This window comes from Quercus robur, chromosome 9, assembly GCF_932294415.1.
Source record: "Quercus robur chromosome 9, dhQueRobu3.1, whole genome shotgun sequence".
Lineage (NCBI taxonomy): Eukaryota > Viridiplantae > Streptophyta > Magnoliopsida > Fagales > Fagaceae > Quercus > Quercus robur.
Genome location: NC_065542.1, coordinates 43,637,194 through 43,659,162, shown reverse-complemented (window position 1 = coordinate 43,659,162; position 21,969 = coordinate 43,637,194). Strand labels below are relative to the sequence as shown.

The following is a 21,969-nucleotide window of genomic DNA, read 5'->3' as shown; positions in this document are numbered from 1 at the left end:
TTCATACATGTCTAGTGCTCATATATATTCTTTCTTTCTTTTTCTTTTTTTTCTTTTTTCCTTCTGCTTTCTTTTATGTTTTTTTTTTTTTTTTTTTTTTTTGTTTAGATGTGATTTTTTTTTCTAGATATGATTTTTATTTTTTAATAAATTTAGATGATTGATTTTTTTTTTTTTTTGGTTGTTTATCACTTTTTTGGTTTTAATTAGGCATCATTTTTTAATAAGGGTATATGCTTAAATTTATACAAACTTACTTTTCCATCCTTCTAGTTTTATACTCCTAATAAATAAAAAAATGAGGGAAATTAAAAATTTTTCTATCCTCCCGCTTTTCCATCCTCTCATCATTTTCTATTCTCCCACTTTTCTACACCTCTAACCAATTGGACCCTAAATACAGTTGGGGGGAGGAAAACAAAACAAATCAGTAGTCCAAGTCCGTTAAAAGGAAGCTAAAGTATTCACACATGTGTTTGCTTTCATGAACACATGTTTTATGTGAGGGATCCTCCTCAATTGACACTAGTAGCAGTAGGGGTAAATTTCTCAAGGGAGAGAATTATACCAAGGATAACAAGTGAACAAGGCATTAGATGGTGATCAACCAGTGGGTTGATCGGAGGTACTGCAAAGATTAAGTTGGTGAAAATTTTATGGAAAGAGAGATTTTTTGTGTACATACCTCCTTTGATTCAAGAGGGGTATTTTTATGTTTTTCTTGGGTGGGGTTGGTAACAAGTTCTCTACGTGGGGAAGTCTAACAAACCACTATTCCCCAGGTCGATTGAGGGGATATGATTCAAAGGTACTCACCTAATGCTGTATAATGTGGTTTTTCACATTGCATTTAATACAAAAGGGGTGGCAATAGATCATGGTAATCAACGCTAACATGATGGTGCAAAGACTTTCTTTCAATTAGGAACGAAACCAAGATTTCGAGTTAGGAGAGCACCAATTAATTTAACAAATTATTAACAAAGACAAAAACATAAAATCATTGTTTTGTAATATATTACAATGCAATTATCTACTAACAAAAACAAAGACACAAAACATCATTATTTCTTATTTCAGTAGAGTATTCACATCAGTTCGTGCAAAAATTCATGTCTAGTTTAGCATAAGCACCTACTTTTTCTATTTTTATATACTCACTTTTCAAAACACTCCACATCATATTTTACATTACATTTCATTAAAATGCTATTACTTTGTTAATTTTTTATTTATTATCCCAAATCATATCTCTCTCTCTCTCTTCATCAACCAAAAACTACTACCCTAAATCTAAAGAATTACTAAAATCTTCATTTGCCTATAGCAACTATGTAAATTTACATAATTACTATAGCACAAATTTTTTTTATTTTAAATAATGATACATAGACTGATGTGGGTATATTTTGAGATTGATTGAACAAATTTGGGATTTTATGCTATTTTACAACAACTGATGCAAATACTCTTACAATGAAATCAATGTAAAAATTGTAGGGCCTCAAGGACCAAGATTTTCGAAAGAGGGCCCAAATATAAAGTTTTAAAGATTATACCAATTTTCTTTTTCTCTTGTTGATTAGAATTACAACACTGTCATCATCACTCTATTTCCATCACTCAGAAACACCTTCTTTTCTTTCTTTTTTTCGTTCTCACTCACCCATCAGTCATTTTGTTGAGGTATGGTCGATGAGAACTAAGCCAACCATGCATCTTAGGTGTGGGACCCATCCAAAATGAGTAATGGGTGATGGAAATTGAGCATTAGTTGTTGGAAATTGCCTAAACCAAACGGGCTCTTGGTCAATGAGCTCAAGGAAGTATGGGATCAATCCAATGGCCTGTGGCTAAGCACTTTTATCTGAGTTTCCTCCCAGAGACATGATCGGTGCAAAAGGTACATTGATTAAAGGGGTAAGGTAAAGTTGTTACCTTTGGACCAAGCACCCTTTGGGTTTAAAGTTGGCCAAGGGGGTTTGCTGGACTTAGGCCCCAATGCCCTTGTTCAATATTAGGCTTCGACCTTAACGATCCCTTTTTGACACTCTTCAATGGTCACCTAAGCTTCTGCTCTTCCGGAGCTTACTAGATGAGTGGGATCCTGACACATACACTACCAATTAGGCCCCCAGTTACAGTCATTACTCATGCTCTTTAAATACCCTTTCTCCAATCCTCATTTCTCTCCTCTTCTCTCTCATGTCCTTAGCATTCTCTCTTATTTTCCAATCTTGCTTCAATAGTTGGTCTCTTGCTCTTCAATCTTGTTAATATCATACCAGTACTACCCACTAAACCTAACTTGTACTGGCAATAACCGCAGTACCAAGATTTTTCAAGTGTTTTGGTCAGTTTGATGATTCAATCGGTAAAAGAAAAATAACTAAAAAAAATTTCAAGAAAAAGGTCCTAAAACAGGTTATTTGAGCAAAAACCTTAGGTTAAAGTACTTAGGCTAATATTTTGTCATCGGCCCTCAACTCCCTATGTGTTTGTTTGGTGGTGAAATAGGATAGATGGAAAACTTTGTAGAGAAAATGGAAATGAAAACTTTTTGGAGTGTGTTTGATTGGGTGGAGAGGATGGAAAATAAATGGTAGGACTCAAATGTTTTCTCCTCGGGCCTACCAAAAAGTTTTCTCCCCAAAATGGAGTGAAAAATGAAGTGAAAAATTGGACATCATTTTTGGACAAAAATGCCCCTGTGTGGTTGCACATGAGCTTGTCCACATTGATCTTCTTCATTTTCTTTTTTCTTTTTCTTTCCTTTGGATGTTGCCTCTTTTTTTTTTTTTTTTTTTTTTTTTTTTTTTTTCATTTACAGCCTTTACAGGGCAGGCTTTGTACACGTCTAGTGCTCATATTCTTTTTTTTTTTTTTTTTTTTGCTTTCTTTTATGTTTTTATTATTATTATTTTTTTGTTTAGATGTGATTTTTTTTTTCTAGACATGATTTTTATTTTTTAATAAATTTAGGTGATTGATTTATTTTATTTTTTGGTTGTTTATCACTTTTTTGGTTTTAATTGGGCATCATTTTTTAACAAAGGTATATGCGTAAATTTATACAAACTCACTTTTTCCATCCTTCTACTCTTCCACTCCTAACCAAACAAAAATGAAGGAAATTAAAATCTTTTTTATCCTCCCACTTTTCCATCCTCCCACCATTTTCTATTCTCCCACTTTTCTACACCTTTAACCAATTGGACCCTAAATAAGAAACTGCAACCCCCATCTCCATATGTGGATTTTAAATGGTAAGTTTATATACATATAAATAAGTAAATACATACATACATATACATACATATAAATATATATATCTATATATAAAGTTAAAATTCAAAAAATTATATTTGGTCCTCTTAGATTAAAAACTAGCATTTCCAAATTGAAAGCTGGCCAAAAAATCAAATCAAATCAAATAATCACGTAACCTATATGCATTTGGCATTACATTTTGTGTTTGATGTTTGGACTTAAAAGTAAAAAACTTGAGAGTTTGAGTTTTAAGTGATGTTGTATTTCATGTTTCCACTTAAAGGATCTTTTGAGTGCTTTGTTTTTTAATTAATAACACTAATTGATTTTTGGTATATATATATATATATATATATTGGATATATAAGGATAATAAAAATGATTTTCAACTTCATTTAATGTTATTTCCTTTATAAAATTGTTGCTCTTCTAATTACCTTTGTATATTTATTGCATTTATGGTAACAATCATTTTCAATAATAAATTTTATTAAACTAGGCTTCACAACAGAAGAAAATATAATTTTCTAATGGATTTTTTGATTTTGTGCATTGAAAATAAATTATAACGACATTTGGTCCAAAATCAATTATAAATGATTGTTATAATAGAAAACCAAAAAAAAAAAGAGTCAAGTTCCATTTTGATCACAAATAATTAAGTAGTAATGTATTAAGAAAAAATCGTTTTATATCTTTTCTTTTGTTTACATTTTGTTAATATTGAATATATGCCAATTTATTTTTCATATATTAATTAAGTTTGAATTTTAGTTTGTTTTACATTTTTGAATGATCATTTGTTTTTCACGCTTTAAATTTTAAAGGTTAAATCTTAATGCAATGACAAGTGTCATTCATCCAATGCGACGAGTCACGTGTTCAAACCTAAGAATTAGCTTCTAAAAAATAGTACACTAATATTAACAAATATCTAAATATTTCATTCTTATGGATAAATCGAAACAGATTCCAATATACCATTGGAATCGTTGACAGTAACACCAAAAGAAGCCAAGGTTACATTAAAGAAAATTATAAGTTCACAACAAATTTCACACTCATTTTCACAACTATTAATTGATATGTTTGTTTGTGAGTGGTGAAAAAAAAAAAAAAAGTAATTGGTCAATGTGAAAGTGACAAATCACAATCTGTCGCATAGTATAGTTATGAAAATATGTGTGGAATTAGTTGTAGTCCTAAAATAAATACACTCTAGCACGATAAATCAAGTGTGCCTAGATGAATCTAATCCCACCATTGACCATTGTACTTCTTCCTCTTGACAATGTGGTATTATATGTATCCACTATTTCACATGGGAGTAGACACCATACATGTCGGAGTGGAATCAGTGGATCATACGTGTATCGGAAATGATAGATTTTCTCATTTTTGATAATACGTGGATAGATACATATATTATATACGTGATAGATTTTCTCCCTCTCGACTATGCGTCTACGCCTCATTTTTCCTTATCAAGAAGGCATAGCCAAGGGACTGAGGGACCCTAATACAGTGCATCCAGTCGTCTTCCTGAATTTCTTCGGTATCAAAACCTATAGGTTTAATTCTTCGACTGTCTAGTAACCATCCTTAACATAATCCAAAATTAGATATGTGGCCTGTAGATAGAGTTGTTGACTATCTTAAATGAGACAATGAAGTAGAAGAGTTTCAAAATTTCTTGGACCCATTTGAACTTTGATTGCCTCGTTGATTCAAATGGGAGGGATCTAACAAAGTGAACTTGTCTTTATGGTTGTCTTGTCTTCTTCTACAAGCCTTATCTGTACCACAGCTAGCCCTTTTCAGTTTTTTTTCTTTTGATTTATTTACGTATCAACCTCCTTTTTCTCTTGAAGATTTAAGTTCTCACAAGAATCATACTTCAGCTCGATCTTCTAGAGGCTGTAACAAAAACAAAATAATTATCATTGAGGTTACCAAGGTTAAAAAAAATACCAAATAATTATGGAAAAAATTAACAAATACCTTAAGGACATTATAGTTTAGAAATTATTTTTATAAACTTTTTATGTGAAAAGAAAATTTCAAAAAAATAACTAACTTTTTTTTACAATTTTTTATATTTCTCATAAAAGCGGCATTATTAGTATTATTATTTTTTTAAATGGTCTATTAGCAAATGTTCGAAGGGCAAGTATTAACTAAACCCAATAATTATTTTAGTAGGTTATAACCTACATAGGTTAGTCATTTTAGCTAGCTAGCAAAGGCAAACTAGCTAGGCAGCTGTATAGTCTTCCTTATGGAGACAAAATCGTAGGGACAATTCAAATATATGTTGTAAGCTCACGATTCGCGTTAAACCGCCGTTGAGTTGGGTTCGCACGTAAATGGGCCCGTACAATATCATTTGTAGAGAGTGGGATCGAAAGGCTAAGCCATGTTTTCCCGGCTGTGTTTGGGTTAAGATATTTATGCATGGTTCCAGTATATCTGCCTCTGAAACCTCTTTTTCTTTCCGTGGGGCTCCCCCCATTCAGGTTACATATTTGTTCTTTTATACTCGCATGCGTTCAATTTCCTTCGTCCACGTGTAGGGTCGACCCTTTCAAGACTGATACTTGTCCCATCAGTTTTAGACCCGAGTTGTTGGGGAGTGGTTGAATAGGCTAAAGAAACACGACTCTGTGAGAGGCAAAGCTCTGTCTAGGGCAGGTGGTATGGGCAGCCTTTTCTAGATATTTTAGATTTCTTACAAGATTATCACTATGCCACTTTTGCCCCTTCCCTTAGTGTAGTTCTGGGCCAGCTGAGGGCTGTACCCTCCTCGGCGGCTTCTCTGGCCCATTGATGCTTTGCGTTATTGGGCTTGGATTACTATCTTCTTCGGCTTGGGCCTTAAGTCTTCCTGTGAACAGGTGGATCTGGCCCATCTGCTGTCGGGCCCCACATATGTATAGCAATATATTCTTCTCTCCTGTAAGCAAATGTTATTATCTCTAGTAAGCAAAGCTCGTCGAAAAATATCTTCATCTAAAATTTACAAAATTACCGGTATTTAGTTAGATTATCCAAAAGTATAAGAAAAATACTATATATATTATAAATTTTACTGTATGATATATTGGTAATGATATGGTGGATTTTTAAAATATAATAAATAAATATTTGAATTACTATTCTTTTTTAATACATCAATTTGTAAAAGTTATATAATTAATTTCATAATATATCCTGCAAACTAGCATCGTTTAAATTTAAAATAAAATTAATAGGTTGAGAATAGAGCCGGAATTTCACATGTACTCATGAGTCATGAATATATAAGCCTTACGTAAAAATGAGAAAGAAATTTGAATAAAAGGAAGGACCACGTTTGGAGGAGAACACTTGTTCTCATATGCATATGTACATTGTACATGTGGTGTCACACTTCTTTCTAGAGCTCCATTAAAATTAAAATGGACTTTTTCCCCTCCCAATTTCTTATCCTATTTTATTTCTATATTATTTTAATGTCATTTGTGAATGAAAATTAATGTTTGATCATTAACGATCTGATCATTTTGGATAATCAAAGCATATCCATGTTCTGATAAGTGTTTCCCAAACAAAAATAAACATTAATGACAACAAAGACATTTTTTTTTAGAGAGTTTCAACCTATGACGTCCACTTCTGATGATAGTTCTTTATCATCAGACCAAGACACCAATCAGTTTTTGGTGTAGGCGGGGATTGAACCCCAAATTTTTTATACAACTATCAGAGACTTTATCAGTTAAACTAACTGAAACTCATATTTTCAGTTTCTTTTTGGTAATACAGATTACAAAATAATGTGGCTATCAAAAATAATATACAATTGATTATGATGGAATTAACTCTCCGCAGTTATAATTAATCCTTAAATTTAATGTCATTAGAAATAAAATAACCATTTCTATTATTTTGTAGTTTATGATCTTTACTACCATGTCAACATCACTCTTCCCCTCATAATTGGTGCTAGTGACTAGTTCGATAATTTGGAGGCAAATTAACATCACCAAAAAAAAAAAAAAAAAAAATGACAGTTTGCTTGATTATGGGTGTGTTTGGATAGAACTTATTTTGCTGAAACTGAAAACTGAAAACACTGTAGCAAAATAATTTTTAAATGTGTGAATAGTACTGTGGGACCCATTTTTAATGAAAAAATTGATAAAAAATGAAATTTGTGGGTCCGTAAACAGTGCATATGTGCACTGTTCACTGCAGAAAGTCAACTTTTGTGATTACTGTTCATTGAACAGTAACCGCAATACTCAGTGTATGTTTGGATAGCAAATCTCACATCTGCGTCCGCGTTTTCCTTTTTTTTTTTCTTTTTTTCTTTTTTTTCCAGCCGCATATTGTTGACTTTTCAGCCATGAACAGTGACTTATATACTGTTTATGGGTCCCATAAACTCCACTTTTTATCAACTTTTTCATTAAAAATGGGTCTCACGGTACTATTTACACATTTAAAAATTATTTTGCTATAGTGTTTTCAGTTTTTAGTTTTCAGTTTTCAGTTTCAGCAAAATAAGTTCTATCCAAACAGACCCTCAAAACTCGTAAAAAAAAAAAAAAAAAAAAGAGCAAAACGCAGCTTGGAAACGCAGAAGCTGAATACAAACACACACTATATTGGATAAAAGGTATTTTAATAGTTTGAAAGGAAAAAGAAGTGAACAAGAAAGCAAATAGAAAATATATGATTCTAGAATCTCGAGGTGGAAAAGGTCTTCTTCTTTTTTGAGAAATTAACAAGCCTTAGATAGTGGTTCAGTGGCTTTATATGGAGCCAGAGACGTAAGATAGTGGTTCAATGACAGGTGGAAAAGGTCCTTGGCTATCATATAGCTTTATAAAAAGCTAAATGCTCACATGATTTCAAACTAGACGACCCAATTAGTCCCTATTTTCTTCTCTTTAACAAGATGGCAATGGTAGAAGAGAAAGACCCTGCAGATGAAAGAGAGGATTACACGCAAGATGGGACTGTGGATCTCAAGGGTAGACCTGTGTTAAGATCAAAGACTGGGAGATGGAAAGCTTGTTATTTCATTGTAGGTAATGTATATAGCCTATGTTTTTTTCTCTTATTTGTGCCTTTTATCCTTCCATTAAGAGACTAATTCAGCTAGGCCGAACTTCAAAAGTTGCTGAATAAAGATTTAACTATTTCATATTTAAGATACCTAGCCAGCCATAGCCAATAAACTAAGAAACAGGCTTACATAGTCACATATTTTCAAAGAGAAACTATAACTCATATATAGATTGTAAACCAACACAACTGTTTTCATTTGAATTCTATTTCTATTAATATTTCTCATTCACTTAGAATAACATATCTTTCAAAAATTTCCTAGGATGCTTCACAATTTCACTATTTTTTTTTTTTTTTTTTTTTGTATATATTTTTTTATAGGGTATGAAATGTTTGAGAGGATGGCATACCATGGGATTGCATCAAATCTAGTGATATATCTAACAGATAAGCTCCATGAAGGCACTGTAAACTCTGCAAACAATGTGACCAATTGGGCTGGTACTGTATGGTTGACACCCCTTTTTGGTGCCTACATTGCAGATACTTATCTCGGCCGATATTGGACTTTTGTAATTGCATCAGGAATTTATCTCTTGGTAAAATCTCGAATCCCAAGTTATTAATTTTTTTTTTTTTAATTTTGTTAAATAATTAAAGAGAGAAGAAAATAAAATAGGTGAAATTGATCATTTAAAAGACTCAATGTTAACATTTATTGCATGCATGATGCACCATGCATAATCGAACACGTACGTGATTATTGTTCAAATCAATAAGAACCTCATGCAAGATCTAATAGTTTCTGATGGTGGGGAATCACTGTCTGATTAGAATCCAACATGGTTTTTAATGTGATTGGCACATATTTTTTAGATGAAAACAAACTTTGGCGTTCACTGGGGCCTCAAGTATAATACCTGTGACCGTACGGAGTGTTGCATCATTATTAACTTATATATCCTAAAACCTTAAACCATCAGGTTTTGGGACCGATTTTCAAGTCCACACTTTTATGCTTAGATTTTTTACATGTAAATATGTCACTCCTACACTCCAATAATCTATACAAACACACCCCTCCCCCCCCCCCCCCCCCCCCCCCCACAAAAAAAAAGAAAAAACTCCCAAAACATAGATCGGCTCAATATAATTTAAAGATTAAGTGACAATTTTAAAATTTTTACTTTTTAATATGACTTACTTTTTTTTTATTAATATAACTAATTCACTTAATGATAATTGGGATGGATTTATATTAATTCATAGGCCTTCTTATAAGTGGAGGGAAAAATAAGTACAGTTCATACATGTTTTTCTAAATTAAAAAAAAAAAAAATCACTTATTTCCCCCATATTTGAGAGCCTTTCTCCATAGGTCCCTGGATTATAGCCTACAATGGCCTATAGGCCTAGGATTAGCTCTCCCCCAAAAGAAATAAATAACAAGTAGCCGAAACAAAATATGGCGCCAAAAGAATAAATTGAGCGAAAATTCTTGTTTGATGTCAATTTGTTAAGTTATATTTTTAAATAAGCTCCATTAACTTTTTTTTTTAAAAATCAAATGGTAATACTATTAGACTACATAATTATGTAGAGTCCTCTCAATCCTAAACTATCTCCATTTAATAAAGTAGGACCTAGTTAAGAAAAAGCTACAAAATAACTATTACTTTGATTATTTATTTAATAATATCTACCCCCATCTCCTTCTATTCTGTTGTGTTTCATAAGTTTGTAATAAATAATAGTATTGATTTAAACCCCAAATTTTATGGCTTATTCAATTTTAAGCTAAGTATGGAAATTAAGCCCAATTGTTAATATACTTGACCAATAATTGACATAAGTAAAAATAGATAAACACAATAGCAATCCCAATTACAAAAGAAATCAAGCACTCACAACAACAATGAAGTGTTCACAAAGAGAAAAACCCAAGAACCAAATGGAAAAAAACTCTCTAGGGTCTCTAGCACCAAACGATCCACAAATCAAGAATAGCTGCAATACATATCTCTAGCACCAAACGATCCACAAATAATGATTATGTACTTAAGCTTCTAGCTCCTGCTAGCAACCGATTCTATGAATCATTTCTTCTTGATAATCTCTTGATCCACAATTGAGCCTGCAAGTGCAATGACCAAGTATCCTTGGTGATTTTGGGATTGCTCTAATGATACCTCAAGACCAATCAGCACCAAGAACTTTGAAGGTTGCTTTGTGTGTGATGGTTTTGATCTTCTTTCATGAAATTGGTTAAATGGAGAGGGAGAAGATAGAGATGTGGAATGGGTTTTAGGACTTTCTCTAAATCTTTAATATGGAAATTGGGTCTTAAAAATTCATGGAAAACGGGGCTTATAAAGAGAGGTTGAGGGCTCATTCTGTAGTGAGGGTCATAACGAAATTCTCTCAAAGTTATAGAATTTTAACTCAAGTGAAATGTCCTAAAAGTGAGAGGCGAAATTGTTGCCTCAACTGTTTTTCAAAAAGTGAATTCGCTAGACCCTCCAAGCTCATTCATGCAAAGTGTCACCTCTTCAACCTATTACAAATTTAATTCCACAACAATACATTAATTGCATTGTAAAATTGAATTTCAAAATTACACCCAAACTTATCATATAATTTGCCAACAACCTAAAGATCCTAACAATTAAAAGTATTCAGGCATTTTATGATAGTTTCATCAATACATTACTTTAATTTATTCAAAGTGAATGAAAGAATTCTTTATCTATGTTTACTCATGGTGACACAGTATTACGTTAACTGTTGTACACAGGGAATGTGTCTCTTAACCCTAACAGTCTCATTGCCAACCTTAAAACCACCATCTTGTGGTCATGAGGTCAAAGCAGTGGACTGCAACAAACCAGCCTCATCTTTGCAAACGAGTATATTTTATTTTGCCTTATACATAATTGCTATTGGGACTGGTGGTACCAAGCTCAACATTTCAACCATGGGGGCAGACCAATTTGATGACTTTGAGCCAAAGGAAAGGTTCCACAAGCTCTCCTTCTTTAATTGGTGGATGTTTAGCATTTTCTTTGGCACCTTCTTCTCTAACACTTTCTTGATCTACATACAAGATAATGTGGGTTGGAGCCTTGGCTATGGCCTTCCAACAATTGGCCTATTGGTTTCAGTTTTGGTGTTCTTGGTGGGTACTCCATTTTATAGACACAAACTGCCTTCAGGGAGTCCTATGATTAAGATAACTAAAGTACTTGTGGCTGTTGTAAGGAAGTGGAAGGTAACTGTCCCAAATGACCCAAAAGAGCTTCATGAGTTGAGATTGGAAGAATATGCCAAAAATGGGAAATACAGAATTGAGTACACCCCTTCATTAAGGTTAACCCTCCATCCTATTTTTGACTTCAGAATTTTCGGTCACAATATTCATACACATGTTCACTTTTATAATACATATTTACTTCTGAGCTTTTTTTTTTAATGAATGAAAATTTCCTAAAGCAAAACAAAATTACACAGCATAAGCCTGCGCACACAACAAACCAATTGAACAAACAAGCAAACTACATCTACCAACCAGACCAACCTACTCACTCAAGTAGCAAACATACAAGAATCTTCTAGAGACCAACCTGCCCTATAGTTTCAAAAGTAACAAAGTAAATCCCGAAATTTCAAAAAGTAACAGATTAAACTTTCAACCTATGTTAAACGTCAAATTCAATGCTCTCAGGTATAATTTGTGCTTTTTAGAATATTATGGTTTAATTTGATACTTTTGAAACTATAAAGTTTAATTTGTTAGTTTTTGAAACTTCAAGATTTAATTTTGTTACACCCCTAAATTATAAGGTTTAAAATGTCTTTCGGCAAAAGCAATTTTATCATCTTTTGCCAAACTGTTTTAGTTTCTTTGAGAAGATTACGGAAAACAGCCAAACCTACAAAGTACTAAAAAGATCATTTTAGCATACCTCCACCATCTTACAAACTGTAAATCCATGGCATAAATTTGAGGACAACGATGCAAAAGTTTGACCAAGCCTTGGAAAAATGTTGTTTGTGTCGGAAATATTTTCTGATAACGCACATATTCTTTGTACATATCATAATATGAAATGGAAAATTATGTTCCCAGAATTCGATCAACCAAAGAACTCCCCTATTAAAAAAAACAATCATACAAAGAGAACTAAAATACTTGCATTATCTGACCCTTTTGGTTCCCCATCTCCCCCACCTTGCACAAAATTGCCTGCAGATTCCTTGACAAAGCAACGGTAAAGACCAGGGCAGCCTCACCATGGATGTTATGTCCAGTGACCCAAGTAGAAGAAACCAAGCAAATGATGAAAATGCTTCCAATTTTGATTGCTACAATCATACCAAGCGTCATAGTAGCCCAATCAAATACACTTTTTACCAAACAAGGCACCACCTTAAATAGGAGCATGGGTCCTCATTTTGAAATACCTCCAGGATGTCTCCAAGCATTTGTGACCATCTTCATGCTGATAAGCCTTGTAATCTATGACCGCCTCTTTGTTCCAATGGTCCGGCGCTACACAAAGAACCCTAGAGGGATTTCATTACTACAAAGACTAGGAATTGGCCTTACGTTGCATGTTATTATCATGGTCACAGCTTGCCTTGCTGAAAGAAAGAGACTCAAGGTTGCAAGAGAAAACCAAATATTTGGCAAAAGTGATATAGTTCCTCTTACTATTTTCATTCTCCTCCCTCAGTTTGGATTGGTGGGCATCGCAGATGCCTTTGTGGAAGTTGCAAAGCTAGAATTGTTCTATGACCAGGCTCCAGAAAGCATGAAAAGCTTGGGGACCTCATATTTCACTAGTACCTTGGGAATTGGTCAATTTCTTAGTAGTTTTCTTTTAAAAACAGTGGCTGATATGACCAAGAGGCATGGCCACAAGGGCTGGATTTTGGATAATCTAAATGCGTCTCATTTAGATTACTATTATGCTTTCTTGGCCATCCTCAGCTTTCTCAACTTCTTCTTCTTTCTGCTTATAGCAAAGCACTTCGTTTACAATGTTGACGTGACGGAATCCAGGAGGGGCATAGCCATGGAAACTTCAAGCAAAGCATCATCTCAAGATAATGAAGTATCGTCTCGAGATAATGAAATCTTGAAGACGGGACTAAGCTTATAAAAAGTTACGTATATTGCTTGTTTTTCATAATCAAATACGATTATTGTAAGCGTACCTCAGAAATTTTCAATTTCCATCCCAATGACTCAGAAAACTCAGGTATAAATGAAATTTTATCCAATCTTAGAAGACTCATTCCAATGAATTTCACAAGCATCTTTCACAATACTAAGGAGTGGCATTGACATGGTTGTATTTTCCCACTGAAGGGAAATTTAATTACTACAGCCAAAGTAAGAAGACTGTCGAGGGTTCTTTTTACTTTTCTTGTACCTTAGACATGTGCCTTGATGTTATTAGACAACGCTTAGTTTAGGCTTTTTTTAAAATGGAAGTTGGGCCTGGCGCTCCATGGAATGGGCTCCAAAGTACCAATCTGCCACTATCAATTTGTGCGTAAACGTTAAGTCCAAAGTCCAATGGAAGACGCTGCAAAGTGAGCTTATTCTCTATTTCTATCACAAAAGGAACTTTTCTCTAGTTTCTGCCACAGGATTGACTTTTTTACTGTGCAGTAAAGCCTTCTGCTGTGTAATAAGGATCTGTTTGGTTAGGAGGATGGAAAAATGAAAAGATAAAAAATAGAGGGAGGATGGAAAAGTGGGAGGAAAAAAAGTTTTTAGTTTTCCTCATTTGTGTTTGGTTGAGAGGGTAGAAAAGTTGAGGAATGGAAAACTTTTTTGTTTAGTTGAAAATAAGGTTTGTATAAATTTACCATCATGTCCCTCTTAAATAAAACAAAAAGTAATACATTATACTTAAAAAAAAAAAATGTATATAGATGAAAGTGGACATTTCAAAAAATAGCACAAGAAATCATCCAAAAGTGTTTTCTTAAAAAAATAATAAAAATTAAAATAAAATAAAATAAAAAGGAAAAGAAGAAGAACCCACCATGTCTTGAAAAAACCAAAGAAAAAAAAAACAAAAACAAAAACCCAGCATTACTTGAGAAAGGAAAAGTCAAAAAAAAAAAAAAAAAAAAAAGAGCCAGAAACATTAAAAGAGATGGAGGCAGTTTTGTCCAAATATTTTTCCCACTTTTCACTCCAATTTTCTCTCAAATTTGGAGAGATTGTATTTTGAAGGGGGAGGAGAGAAAACTTTTAGGCCCCACCATTTGTCTCTCCCCCTCCCCCTCTCAACCAAACACCCTTCCCACCCTTTTTCTCTCTTATTTTCCATCCTCCCTAAAATCCACCCAACCAAACATACCCTAAAGCTTTCTACTATGCGATAAAACCTTCTGCTGTGCAGTAAAGCTTTCTATATTTTTCGGCAACGTGAATGACCACTCTTCATTTCTTACTGCAAAAATACTTTTCTACTTCCTACACATAAACAAATCTGAAATTTGAAATGTACTAGAAAATATACAAATCTATACCAACTTGTACTGGCAGTAGCCGTAGTACCAAGATTTTTCAAGTGTTTCGGTCAGTTTGATGATTCAATCAGTAAAAGAAAAATAACTAATAAAAATTTCAAGAAAAAGGTCCTAAAACATGTTATTTAAGCAAAAACCTTAGGTTAAAGTACTTAGGCTAATATTTTGTTATCGGCCTTAAACTCAATTCCCTATGTGTTAATTTGTTTGGAGGTGAAATAGGATGAATGGAAAACTTTGGAGAGAAAATGGGAAAGAAAACTTTTTGGAGTGTGTTTGGATGAGTGGAGAAGAAGAAAAATAAATGGTGGAACTCAAGTATTTTCTCCCCATGTCTACCAAAAAGTTTTTTTCTTAAAATGGAGAGAAAACTATAGGGAAAAATTGAACATCATTTTTTGATCTTCTTCATTTTTTTTTTCTTTTTTCTTTTTTCTTTTGATTTACAGGGCAGGCTTCATACATGTCTAGTGCTCATATTCTTTCTTTTTTTTTTTTCTTTTGCTTTCTTTTATTTATTTATTTTTTTGTTTAGATGTGATTTTTTTTTTTCTAGACGTGATTTTTATTTTTTAATAAATTTAGATGATTGATTTTTTTTTTGGTTGTTTATCACTTTTTTGGTTTTAATTGGGCATCATTTTTTAATAAGGGTCTATGCGTAAATTTATACAAACTCACTTTTTTCATCCTTCTACTTTTCTACTCCTAATCAAACAAAAATGAGGGAAATTAAAATTTTTTCTATCCTCCCGCTTTTCCTGTTTTCCATCCTCTCACCATTTTCTATTCTCCCACTTTTCTACACCTCTAACCAATTGGACCCTAAATAAGAAACTGCAACCCCCATCTCCATATGTGGATTTTAAATGGTAAGTTTATAAACATATAAATAAGTAAATACATACATATATACATACATATATATATAAATTTAAAATACAAAAAATTATATTTGGTCCTCTTAGATTAAAAACTAGCATTTCCAAATTGAAAGCTGGCCAAAAAATCAAATCAAATCAAATAATCACTTAACCTATATGTGTTTGGCATTTCATTTTGTGTTTGATGTTTGGACTTGAAAGTAAAAAACTTGAGAGTTAGAGTTTTGAGTCATGTTGTATTTCATGTTTCCACTTAAAGGATCTTTTGAGTGCTTTGTTTTTTATTAATAACACTAATTGATTTTCGGTATATATATATTAGATATATAAGGATAATAAAAATGATTTTCAACTTCATTTAGTGTTATTTCCTTTATAAAATTGTTGCATTTCTAATTACCTTTGTATATTTATTGCAATTATGGTAACAATCATTTTCAATAATAAATTTTATTAAACTAGGCTTCACAAAAAAAGAAAATATAATTTTCTAATGGATTTTTTGATTTTGTGCATTGAAAAGAAATTATTACGACATTTGGTCCAGAATCAATTATAAATTATTGTTATGATAGTAAACAGAACAAAACAAAAAGTCAAGTTCCATTTTGATAAATCACAAATAATTAAGTAGTAATGTATTAAGAAAAAATCATTTTATATATTTTCTTTTGTTTATATTTTGTTAATATTGAGTACATGCCAATTTATTTTTCATATATTAATTAAGTTTGAATTTTAGTTTGTTTTATATTTTTGAATGATCATTTTTTTTTTACGCCTTAAATTTTAAAAGTCAAATCTTAATGCGATGACAAATGTCTTTCACCCAGTGCGACGGGTCATGAGTTCAAACCCAAGAATTAGCTTCTAAAAAATAGTACACTAATATTTACAGATATCCAAATATTTCATTCTTATGGATAAATTGAAACGGATTCCAATATACTATTGGAATCGTTGACAGTAACACCAAAAGAAGCCAAGGTTACATTTAAGAAAAATTATAAGTTCACAACAAATTTCACACTCATTTTCACAATTATTGATCAATATGTCTGTTTGTGAGTGGTGAAATAAAAAAGTAGTTGATCAATGTGAAAGTGACAAATCACAATCTGCCACATAATATAGTTGTGAAAATAAATGTGGAATTGGTTGTAGTTTTAAAATAAATACACTCTAGCGCGATAAATCAAGTGTGCCTAGATGAATCTAGTCTCACCATTGACCACTGTACTTCTTCCTCTTGACAATATGGTATTATATGTATTCACTCTTTTACATGTGAGTAGTCCCCACACATGTGGGAGTGGAATCAGTGGATACGAGTATCGAAAATGATAAATTTTCTCATTCTTGATAATATGTGGGACCTACCTCATGTGAAATGATAGATATATATATTAGATGCATGATAGACTTTCTCCCTCTTGACTATATCTCATTTATCCTTATCAAGAAGGCATAGCAAAGGGATTGAGGGACCCTAATACAGTGCATCCAGTCGTCTTCCTGAATTTCTTCGGTATCGAAACCTATAGGTTTAATTCTTCGACTGGCTAATAACCATCCTAAACATAATCCAAAATTAGATATGTGGCCTGTAGAGTTGTTGACTATCTTAAATGAGACAATCAAGTGGAAGAGTTTCAAAATTTCTTGGACCCATTTGAACTTTGATTGCCTCGTTGATTCAAATGGGAGGGATCTAACAAAGTGAAGTTGTCTTTATGGTTGTCTTGACTTCACCTACAAGCCTTGTCTGTATCACAGCTAGCCCTTTTCAGTTTTTTTTTTTTTTTTCTTTTGATTTATGTACGTATCAACCTCCTTTCTCTCTTGAAGATTTGTTCTCACAAGAATCATACTTTAGCTGGATCTTCTAGAGGCTGTAATAAAAACAAAATAATTATCATTGAGGTTAGAAAGGTAAAAAAATACCAAATAATTTTGAAAAAATTAACAGATACCTTAAAAACATTAGTTTAGGAACTATTTTTATAAACTTTTTACAGTTTTTTATATTTTTCATGAAAATTGTATAATTTTTTTTTTTTAAATAGTCTATTAGCAGATGCCCAAAGGGTAAGTATTAACTAAACCCAATAATTATTTTAGTAGATTATAACCCACATAGGTTAGTCATTTTAGCTAACAAAGCTAAGGCCAAACTAGGCAGCTGTATAGTCTTCCTTATGGAGACAAAATCGTAGGGACAATTGAAATATATATGTATATATAGCAATATCCCATCAAAAAAAAAAAAAATGTATAGCAATATATTCTTCTCTCCTGTATAAGCAAATGTTATTATGTCTACTAAGCAAAGCTCGTCGAAAAATATCTTTATATAAAATTTCGGTATTTAGTTAGACTATCCAGAAGTATAAGAAAAACACTAAGGGTGTGTTTGGATAGAACTTATTTTGCTGAAACTGAAAACTGAAAACTGAAAACACTGTAGCAAAATAATTTTTAAATGTGTGAATAGTGCTGTGGGACCCATTTTTAATGAAAAAATTGATAAAAAATGAAATTTGTGGGTCCGTGAACAGTGCACATGTGCACTGTTCACTGCAGAAAGTCAGCATTTGCGGTTACTGTTCAATGAACAGTAACCGCAATACCTCCAAAACGCGTGAAAAAAAAAAAAAAAAAAAAAAAGAAAAAAAACGCAGCAGGGAAACGTGGACGTGAATACAAACACACACTAAGGGTCTGTTTGGATAGAACTTATTTTGCTGAAACTGAAAATTGAAAACTGAAAATACTGTAGCAAAATAATTTTTAAATGTGTGAATAGTACCGTGGGACCCATTTTTAATGAAAAAGTTGCTGAAAAGTGTAATTTGTGGATCCGTGAACAGTACACAAATGTACTGTTCACGGTGGAAAAGTCAACAAGTGCGGCTGCCAAAAAAAAAAAAAAAGCCTGAAACGCTTGAAGGCAAACGTGGACGCAATATAAGCCGAATCCAAACTCAACCTAAATATATTATAAATTTTACCGTATAATATATATAAATTGATAATGGTAGATTTTTAAAATATAATAAATAAATGTTTGAATTACTACTATTTTTTATGATTTATTATACATCAATTTGTGAAAGTTATATAATTAATTTTATAATGTATCCTGCTAGCTAGCATCATTTAAATTTAAAATAAAATGAATAGGTTGAGAATGGAGCTGAAATTTCACATGTACTCGTGAATATATAAGCCTTACGTAAGGATGAGAAAGAAATTTGACACGTTAAAAAAATAAATAAATAAATAAATAAATAAATAAAAAAAAGAGAGAGAAATTTGAATAAGAGGAACGATCACGTTTGGAGGGGAACACTGGTTCTCATGTCAAAATTCAAAATTAACATTGTTTTTCAAATAATATAATTAATAAACATTATTACAAAACTATATTTTTTTTCCTGGAGTTTAAAAAACTTGATTCACGTGAAAATATATTTGTGCTGTACCTAATGTTTAAATAATTTTTTTTTTTTGACAAAAGTAATAAAATTATATTAATATATGAAAAGTACAAAAAGAAGAGACACAAGTGTCAGAGGAATTTACATCAAACTTGACCTCACCTCCCACTAACTCCATGGCCCAAGAAAACTCCTTACACACTAGCACTGATAATGTTTGATTAATATATATATATATATATATATATATATATATATATTTTTTTTTTTTTATAGAAGTGATAGAATTATATTAATATATGAAAAGTACAAAAGGAAGACACACGAGTGTCAGAAGAGTTTACATCAAACTTGCCCTCACCTCCCAGTAACTCCGTGGCCCAAGAAAACTCCTTTCACACAACAACCGGCAAAAATGGCCCATTACCATCAATTTTGGAAATAATTTGCCCAGAAACACTGTTTCTGAACTATATAGCAATGTATCACTCTTTCTGGTACTCGAGCTTGGTGAGCTCGAGTACCATCTTTTCATTGGTCAAACATCTTCTTAAAAAAAAAAAAAAAATGCTGCTATAGGGCCCGAAAACGTCACTATAGGGCTTAAAAACGCCACTATAGGGCCCCTTCAACCTGTTATGGGGACTTATAAAAAAATTTTTACAGGAAAACGCCGCTATAGGGCCCAAAAACGTCACTATAGGGCTTAAAAACGTAACTATAGGGCACCTTGAACCTGTTATGGGAACTTATAAAAAAAATTTTGCAGGAAAACGCCGCTATAGGGCCTGAAAACGTCACTATAGGGCCCCTTAACCTGGTATGGGGGCTTAAAAACGCCGCTATAGGGCCCAAAAACGTCACTATAGGGCCCAAAAACGTCACTATAGGGCTTAAAAACGCTACTATAGGGCTCCTTGAGTATGGGGCGACAGTGGATTAAAAAAACATGGTACTCGAGCTCACCAAGCTCGAGTACCAGAAAAAGTGGTACATTGCTATATAGTTCAGAAACAGTGTTTCTGGGCAAATTATTTCCAAAATTGATGGTAATGGGCCATTTTTACCCACAACAACCATCCCACTAACTCTGTGGCCCATGAAAACTCCTTACACACAACAACCACATAGAAATCGTCAGCTGAGTTTTAGAGACTTGATTTTTAAGTGAACGCCTCTTTGAGATCTGAGATGTTAGTAATATATATAGTTTAAAAATAGTATCTATTAATTATATTGTTTGGAAAGCAATGTTAATTTCCAATTTGGCCCTTGTTCTCATATGCATTTGTGGTGTCACACTTCTTTCTAGAGCTCCATTAAAATTAAAATGGACTTTTTTCCCTACCAACTTCTTATCCTATTTTATTTCTATATTATTATAATGTCATTTTTGAACAAAAATTAATGTTTGATCATTAACAATCTGATCATTTCGGATAATCAAAGCATATCCATGTTCCGATAAGTGTTTCCCAAACAAAAATAAACATTAATGACAACAAAGACATTTTCAGTTTCTATTTGGTAATACAGATTACAGAATAATGTGGCCTGTCAAAAATAAAATACAATTGATTATGATGGAATTAACTCTCCGCAGTTATAATTAATCCTTAAACTCAATGTCATTAGAAATAAAATAACCATTTCTATTATTTTGTAGTTTATGATCTTTACTACCATGTCAACATCACTCTTAGTGTGCGTTTGGGTAGAAATTATTTCTACCCACGTCTGCATTTCCAACGTTTTACTCTTTTTTTTTTGGCACACGTTTCAAGAGACAAATTTCACTGTTACGACTACTGTTCATGCACTGTTTATAAACATTAGCCGTAATATTTGACTTTTCAGCCACTTTTTAGCACATCAGTAGGTCTTGTGCACTGTTCACAGGACTCACAAACTTCACTTTTCAGCAACTTTTTCATTAAAAATGGGCCCCACGGTACTATTCACACATTTAAAAATTATTTTGCTACAATATTTTCAGTTTTCAACTATATCTAAACGGACCCTTACTCTCATAATTGGTGTTAGTGACTAGTTCAATACTTTGGAGACAAATTAGCATCACCACAAAAATATATATTTATATATATATATATATATATATATATATATTTATATATATATAGGTCCGGTTAATGTTACATTCATTTTAGAAATATTTTCTCGGAAATTGAAAAAGCTATCAATACTTTTTCAATTCTCAAGAAAATTTTTTCCAAAAATGAAAATTATTGTGTGCCCTTATGGCACATTTTAGCAAAATTCAATAGAAAATATAGGGGCCATTTGGTCACCCATTTCAAAACATAGTGTTTAGTGTTTAAACACTGAACACTAGTGTCCAAAATTTAAAAAACATGTTTGGTGGACTATTTCTCTTCAGGGTTGTTTGAAAAATATTGTTCAAAAACCCATGTTTAAACAAATGTTTTTGAAATCACCTCGAAGCTGATTTTAAACAACAAACACTAGTTTTAGTGGCACTTTGGTAATTATATTGAACACTCTTATGGGGCCCACTTGGTCAGCTTTTTTTCAAGTTTGTCTCCTCTCTTTACTCTCATCTCTTCACACCAAATCCTCTCGCACTTGGTACGAAGATCACACAGTCAGAGCAACCCAAAACTCTCACCCACCTCCATAACTCCCCTCACCGACCCAGCGCCATTCCACCTCCATAACTCCCCTCACCTCCATAACTCCCCTTACCGACCCAGTGTCATTCCACCTCCATAACTCCCCTCATTGACCCAACG

The 21,969-nt window shown here is 32.6% G+C and overlaps 1 pseudogene; it reads left to right on the top strand.

Annotated features, from left to right (window-relative positions):
- The window catches only part of LOC126698553 (protein NRT1/ PTR FAMILY 5.2-like), a 61,377-nt pseudogene that overhangs the window by 7,525 nt on the left and 31,883 nt on the right, over positions 1-21,969 (top strand).